This window comes from Microcebus murinus, chromosome 1 (genome assembly GCF_040939455.1).
Source record: "Microcebus murinus isolate Inina chromosome 1, M.murinus_Inina_mat1.0, whole genome shotgun sequence".
NCBI classification, from domain to species: domain Eukaryota; kingdom Metazoa; phylum Chordata; class Mammalia; order Primates; family Cheirogaleidae; genus Microcebus; species Microcebus murinus.
Window position 1 is genome coordinate 158,218,469 of NC_134104.1, and position 8,375 is coordinate 158,226,843.

Here is an 8,375-nt window from a genome sequence, read left to right on the forward strand (position 1 = left end):
CACCGCGCCCGGCCTATTTTATTTTTTTGAGACAAGGTCTCACTCTGTCGCCCTGGATAGAGTGCAGTGGCCTCATCGTAGCTCACTGTAACCTCAAACTCCTGGGCTTGAGCCATCCTCCTGCCTCAGCCCTCCAAATACATGGACTACAGGCATGTGCCACCATGCCTGGCTAATTTTGTTTTTTGTAGAGATGAGGTCTTGCTCTTGCTGGAGCTGGTCTCGAACTTCTGATCTCAAGTGATTCTCCCACCTCAGCCTCCCAGAGTGCCTCCCAGTGTACAGGAGTGAGCCACCACATATGGCCATGGAAGTCCAATCTTTTTCAATCTCTTTTAGGCCTTCCATGATTTGGCCTCAACCTGCCTTCTCACTACCTTTCACACCATCACTATCCTTTCCTAACACACTCTAAGCCCTAGCCATTTGGAGTCCTTACTGGTCCTATCTGTCCTCAAACTGGCCCTATCTCATTGGTCTTTGCTTCTGCTACCCTCTCTGTTCAAAGTGCCTTCCCTGACAACACCTCTTACCCTCCCAGGCCCCACTGTCCTGACTTTCCTGACTACCCACAGTTAGCACCTGCTATGGACCTAAATGTTTGTGTTCCCTTCAAAATATATATGTTAAAGCCTAATACCCACTGTGATGGTTTTAGGAAGTGGGGCCTTTGGGAGGTAATTAGGTCAAGAAGGTAGTGCCCTCATAATGGGATTAGTGCCCTTATAAAAAGAGATATGAGAAAGATGATCTTTCTGTCCACTCTGTGAGGATACACCAAGAAAGTAGCTATCTGCAAACCAGGAAGAGGTCACTCACTAGGAACCAAACTGGCTGGTGCCTTGATCTGGAACTTCCAGCCTCCAGCACTGTGAGAAATAATATTTCTGTTGTTTAAGCCACCCAGTCTATGATATTTTATTACAGCAGCCCAAGCAGGTTAAGACAGTGCACCTAAAGCACTTTGTACCCCTTTATAGCTCTTAGTACAGTCTGCATTATAGTAAAGAGACTAGAATATGTATCTCCATCTAATCAGCCCATGAGCTCCAAGGAGTGCAGCCTGCCTTGTTTTGCCTCCTGCAATAGTGGTAGGGAACATTCCCAGGACTCCCATAAATGCCTCCTGACACATTACTGCTGCTACTGCTGCTGGAAGCAAACTGTGGGACTAAAAGCCTATATACCCCATCTTTCTGGGTGAAATGAACTCTGTCTTAGTATGGAGGCTTAGAATGGCCTGGGATCCTCATTCTGCCACTCATTAACTGGGTGATTTATTTTCAACTTTTTGAAAATAGTTTTTTCAACTATTTTCTCAGTATTTTCAACTATTAAATAGGGACATTATCTGTCCTGTAAGGTTAGTTATAAGGATTGTATCATACATGTCTAGCCCTCAAGGAGCTCAAATTCTAGTGGAAGGAGAGAGAAAAACCCTAATAAACAAATAATAAAATTTTACATAGGAATAAGTGCTATGAAAGAATGAGACCGTATAAGTTAATAAAGGCTCATGGAGGAGAAAGAGGGGTGCTGTTCTGGGAGTCAGAGAAAACCAGGCACCCAGCTAGGGGAGGAGTAAACTTGGAGAATAAATAAAGAACTGCAGAGTCAAGGTATTTGGCATAATGGCTGAGATGCTCCAGGCCTTGACCCAGGCAGCCTGCCCACCCCTATGGACCATGGGCTGGCAGATGAGGTGGGCTCTCACTTCCTTTATCCCCAGCCAAGCAGCCTGCCTCCTCCTCCATAGCTCATCCCTGGAGCATAACTAGCCAAGAACTCTCCATGTGAACATACTCATAAGCCTAGGCATCCATGTGGGCTGGTTTGGAAGAGACAAGTGGATCATTTTGCCAGGGGGAAAGAATCCAAAGGGGAAATGCTCCAAGCTAAGTCCAAAGGGCAAAGCCTCCCAGGAGCTCAGGGTATGTATGGACTCTTCGGGGGTCCTAGGTCAGGAGCCAGAGGGCTTTTTCTCTTATTCTGGAAGTTCAGACTTGGCAAGGAGAGACTGAGCATGCACTGTGTGTCCAGAGCCATGCTGGGTTCTGGGGTGGGGTGGGGAGAAGGAACTGTGAGGACAGTCCACAAGCACTGACCAAGTGCCTCCACTTAGGCACCTGTCTGGGCACTGCACATGCATGTGTAGACTCCTTCATGCTCTCAATAACCTATGAGGGTCTGGGCGCAGTGGCTCATGCCTGTAATCCTAGCACTCTGGGAGGCCAAGGTGGGTGGATTGCTCAAGGTCAGGAGTTCAAAACCAGCCTGAGCAAGAGCGAGACCCCATCTCTACTATAAATAGAAAGAAATTAGCCAAACAACTAAATATATATATATATATATATATATATATATATATATATATATATATAAAATTAGCCAGGCATGGTGATGCATACCTGTAGTCCCAGCTACTTGGGAGGCTGAGGCAGAAGGATCGCTTGAGCCCAGGAGTTTGAGGTTGCTGAGAGTTAAGCTGATGCCATGGCATTCTAGCCCGGGCAACAAAAGTGAGACTCTGTCTCAAATAAATAAATAAATAACCTATGAAGGAGGTACTGCATATGAGGAAACTGAGGCACAGGGACATTAAGTAACTCACCTAAGACCATTCAGCTAAGGGGTGGTCAAGCTGGTATTTGAACCCAGGTCCTTTCTGACTCCAAATGCTTAAATAGTAATGTTCTTGCCATCAAAAAAGCTTCTGATTCTATAGGAAACCTAAGAGTTCCCATATCTAAACCACAGAGAACACATGTGGCATTGGGAGGGAAGAGTCTAGGAGGGCTGCAGTTGTTAAGCTGCAGGGGGCTTGGAGGCCTCCCCTCCTCCCCGCTAAGCCTTGCCAAAGGCCTTGAATCTAGAGTTATTGGCACAGACAGGACAAGACAGGACATGGCATTCTCCATGGTCTTGCCTGTGGAGCACTCAGCTCAGGGCTGGCAAGCTATGGCTCGCTGACTGTTGCCTGTTTTATTGGCCTACAAGCTGAGAATAGTTTTTATATTTTTAAATGGTTGGCAAAAAGGGATGGGCACTGTGGCTCACACCTGTAATCCTGGCACTCTGGGAGGCCAAAGAGGAGGCTCACTAAAGGTCAGGAGTTCAAAACTAGCCTGAGCAAGATCGAGACCCTGTTTCTACTAAAAATAGAAAGATATTAATTGGCCAACTAAAAATATATAGAGGCCGGGCATGGTGGCTCACACCTGTAATCCTAGCACTTTGGGAGGCCGAGGCAGGCGGATTGCTCAAGGTCAGGAGTTCGAAACCAGCCTGAGCGAGACCCCGTCTCTACCAAAAATAGAAATAAATTAATTGACCAGCTAAAAACATATATACAAAAAATTAGCCGGGCATGGTGGCGCATGCCTGTAGTCCCAGCTATTCGGGAGGCTGAGGCAGTAGGATCGCTGAGCCTGGGAGATTGAGATTACTGTGAGCCAGGCTGACGCCACGGCACTCACTCTAGCCTGGGCAACAAAGTGAGACTCTGTCTCAAAAAAATAAATAAATAAAATAAAATAAAAATATATAGAAAAAATTAGCCGGGCATGGTGATGCATGCCTGTAGTCCCAGCTACTCAGGAGGCTGAGGCAGGAGGATTGCTTGAGCCCAGGAGATTGAGGTTGCTGTGAACTAGGCTGATGCCACGGCACTCTGGCCTGGGCAATTGAGTGAGACTCTGTCTCAAAATAAATACGTAAATAAATAAATAAATAAATAAAATGGTTGGAAAAAGTTAAAAGAATATTTCATGACATGTGAAAATTATATGAAATTGCAATTTCAGTGTCCACACAGAAAGTTTTGTCGGAACGCAGCCACATCTACCCATTTGTTTACATAGCTTTCTTTTATATTTTAGAAATTTTTTTCTTTCTTTCCAAAAATCACTATGCACAACAACTACTTTCTTGCTACAGTGGCAGAATAGGTTGATCTGCAAACCTGAAAATATTTACTAGCTGGCCCTTTATAGGACAAGTTTGCCAATTCCTGGTAATCACCACTGAGCCTGGGCACTTGGCATGTAGTAAACATTTCAATAACGAATGAATGCATGCATTATGAATGCATTGGAATTCATTCACTGGGATGAATGAATGAATGATGAGGGACTAGGAAAGGAAGAAAGACAAGTAAATAGGGCTCTTTGTTGGAGATCACCTAGTTTGGGAAGCAGGAGCTTCTGATTCTAAGGAAACCTAAGAGTCCCCTTGAGAATACCAGGCTGTAATTAGTGGTCACTGAAGGAGCTGTTTTCCCCCGGCTTCCTCCCTGCCTCCTGCCTCTATGCCAGGTGGCCTTCCTGCCAGGGAAAGCTGACCTGAGCCATCTATTTTCTTACAAATCTGGAGGGAAGTGCCAGGGCTGGTGCCAAGCCAGTTAGGCTCCCAGAGCAGAGGAGCAGGGAGGGAGGCCACTGGTGGGCAGGGAGGCAAGGCGGAAGCATGGCAAGCTGAGCCATGGACCTCAGCTGGGTGGAGGCAGGAGACCGGGGTGTGGTCCCACACATGTGCCACGAGGTGGCAGAGTGTCCTAGGTGAGGACCCTGCCAAGGCTTTCTGCTGCCCAGAGGATCTCCATCATGGCCTCTGCCCAAGTAGGACCTCAAGGGTCTGCCTGTCACTCGTCACAGAGTGTGAGAGCACGATACTAATAGTCCTCGTTTGTCCACATGGGCTCTGTGCTAGGCACTTCACTTTCATAATCTCATTTAACTCCCATAGCAGCCCCACAAGGTAGGCAATATTTTTTCACCACTTTACAGACCAGGAAACTGAGGCTCAGTGAGGTTAAAGGACTTGCCTAAGGACTACTGAATGGCAGTGCCAAAATTTGGATTAGGCAATGTGGCTTTCGGTCCCTTAACCAGAACTAAACCAGAGTATTTATTGTTGATGCTGACTCCTGGGCTTCACCTCAGCAGTCCCAGGGTGGGATCAGGAACCTGCATTGACTCTGAAACAGCGGACCAGGCTCTGAGAAGCTCCGCCTGCTTCCGTGGGCTGGAAGCGTCTGTCTGCCTCAAGCAGTCAAAACAATTCCTGAAATCTGCCCCCAGGCCTGTCCAGCCCTCAAGGAGCCTTGTTCTCAGGGTTGGGCCCAGTGCTTGTGGTCAGGGCAGCAGGAGCTGTACGCAGTGCCTCTGTGAGGACCTTGGAGGAATTCAATGCCAGGAAGGGTATACAGGGCACCCCCTGAGCACCAGGGTCTGCCCAAGGGTCGGTGAGCAGACACAGGGTCCTGGCTTTGCCTGCTCCTCTGGGCACTGATTTGTGCAGAGGGGGAGAGTCACCCGGGATGCCCGCACATCAGCGAGTTTCATTTCAATCCAGCCTCGCATTCCAGAGCCAGCGCTCTGGTCACAGGTGAGTGAGCTGCAATCAGGCCCTCCCGTGGCGGCGTTGGCTCCTCTAGGAGAGAGCACAAGCGTGATACCAGGCAAGCTGCGGTCTAAAAACTGGCAAGGGGAGCTCAGGGGCGGGTGACAGATATTTCTGGCTGGGGAATCAGGGAAGCTTTCCCGCAGGGGATGTTTTTAAGGTGAATCTTGAAGGACAAGAGGGCTTGGTCAAACAAAGGGAAATGCTGGGCAGAAAGGACAGTAGGAAGGAAGGCTCAGAGGAGGAAACTTGCCGAGCCAGTTGGAGAAGCAGGAGTTGGCTGTGGCTGCCCTGGAGTGCAAATGTTCTTCCATCTACCGGTCTGTGGCCAGTGCTGGGCTGGGGGCCCTGAGGACAGCAAGTTCATGGGTGTGGACATGCATATGTGACTGACTACAAATGCAGGTTTATGTGTTCACATGCATGGGAGAAAGGTGAGTGTGCATTTGCATGTGTGTGCAGGCCTAGTTGTCAGAGTCTGCTTTCAGATAGACACAGTGCGTGGGTGCTTGTATACCTGTATATGAATGGACATGCTCGTGAGTTTGTATGTGAGTGTGGATGTGAAAGCGTGAATGCAAGATCACATGTGGTGCATGCAGACATGTATGCCTGCTAGTATACAAATATGTGTGCTGGTCTGGGAGTCAGCCTTCAGGCGCTCTGATTCTGGGTCCATGGCCCCCATAAATGTAATAATGGCTGATGTCGTAGAATCTTTTCTGAGTCAGGTCCCCATGTTCCATGTATCACCTCAATTAATCCTCCCCTCAATCTTATGAGGTAGGCTTATAATAATATATAATGATCTCATGAGTTATTATCCCCATTTTACGGATTACAAAACTGAGATGAAGAAAAGTGAAGTGACTTGCTTAGGGTTACCCAGCTTGTAGGCAGCAGAGCTGGGATTGAGCCCAGGCTGTTGTACCTCAGAGACCCCCTTTATCATTTCCCACAAGCTACTTCTCAGCAGTTCAAAGAGCTCCTGGTGAGGAAGTACCCCTGGCACACTCATGGCTGGCCTGGACCTGGCACAGACTACCTGGAGCTTCTCATGTGCTGGGGGCGGGGGCGAAGGCCTGGGTTTGGGGACCCAGGGCTACATGAGTATTAATGGGAAGGTCACACAGGTGAAAGGGGGCAGCCCTTGTTTATCAAAACACCCAAAGAACTTGGGCCAGATCCTACTGAGGCCCCCAGCCTGGGCATGTGTTACATTTCCTGCCCCTTAGAACAGCAGTCCAGCTGGGAGAGTTGCCCCAGATTCTCCTGACGCAGTTTCTCAAAAGCTACTCACAAGCACCTGCCCCTGCAGACGGCCGGGGCCCCAGTATGGGGAGCAGAGTAGAGCCGGGAGCTGGGGTGTCCCTCCCTGAGCCCTGGCAGCCTGGCAGCTACTACAGCACCATCAGCTTGCATTCTTGTCTTTCTTCTTGCATTGAGGATGGGGTTACCATGTGAAAAAAACTAACCAGGTCACACAGACCATTTTCCCTACCTTTTGGAGATGGACTCATCTAAGCTCAAATACAAGTCACTTCACCCCGAGCCTGTGTTTTCTCATCTGTCAAATAGAGATGATGATAATACTTGCTCCCCACGTGGGTTGCGGTGAGAATTGAATGAAATAATGCATGTGGAGGTTGCCACACTGTCAGGCACGTAGAGTGAGCGTGCCCAACAAATAGGAGCTCTTTAGAGTCGTTTTCATCACATTTGCACCAACAGAGCCGACATCATTTCTCCCTGTGGCCTTGCAAAGGCATTTAATATTTTTAGACCTCCATCTCCCACCCCCACAGAGATTCTTTTGATCTCTTTTCTCTCCCTCCCTCTCTCTTTCTTTGTTTCTTTCCTTCCTTCTTTCCTTTTTTCTCTCTCCCTCTCCTTCCTTACTTGTTAGGCTCACTTAAATATTTTATTGAGAAATAATTCTACACCATAAAATTCGCCATTTTGAAGTGTACAATTTATTTGTTTATTTTACAAACAGACCCTCACTCTGTTGCTCGGGCTGGAGTGCAGTGGTGTGATCACAGCTCACTGCAACCTCAAACTCCTGGCCTGAAACCATCCTCCTGGCTCAGCCTCCTGTGGAGCTGGGACTACAGGCGTGCACCACCACGCCTGGCTAAATTTTTTAGTTTCTTTGTAGAGACAGGGTATTGCTATGTTGCGCAGGCTGGTCTCAAACTCCTGAGCTCAAGAGATCTTCTCACCTTAGGCTCCCGAATTGCTTGGATTACAGGCATAAGACACCACACCTGGCCCCAAAGTGGCTTTAGTATGTTTGCAGAGTTGCGCAACCACCACCACTAACTCCAGAATACATTTCATCACCCACAAAAGAAGCCTCATACTCATTAGCAGTCGCTCCCCAGCGCCCCTTCTTCCCAGCTTCTAGCAACTGCTAGTTTACTTTGTGTCTCTTTGGATTTGCCTATTCTGGATATGTCATGTAAAAAGAATCATACAAAATAGGGTCCTCTCCATCTAGATTCTTCCACTTAGCATGCATTTGCGGGTCATCCATGTTAAGCATGTATCAGCACTTCATTCCTTTTCTAAGGCTGAGTAATATTCTACCACATGAATATACCATATTTGTTTTTCCATTCATCAGTTGATGGACATGTGGGTTGACCATGATAAATAATGCTGATATGAACATTTGTGTACAGGGCTTTGTATGGACATGTGTTTTTAAGTCTTTAGGAGTGGGATTGTTGGGTCTTGTGGTGACTCTATGCTACACCGTTTGGGGAACTGCTAAGCTGTTTTCCACAGTGGCTGCACCACTTTACATTCCCACTGGCAGTGTATAAGGGTCCCAATTTTTCCACATTCTCACAAATACGTATTGGCCATCTTTTTGGTCATAGACATGCTACTGGGCATGAAGTAGTAACTCATGGCTTTGATTTGCATTTCTCTAATGACTAATAATGTTGAGTATCTTTTCATGGGCTTAT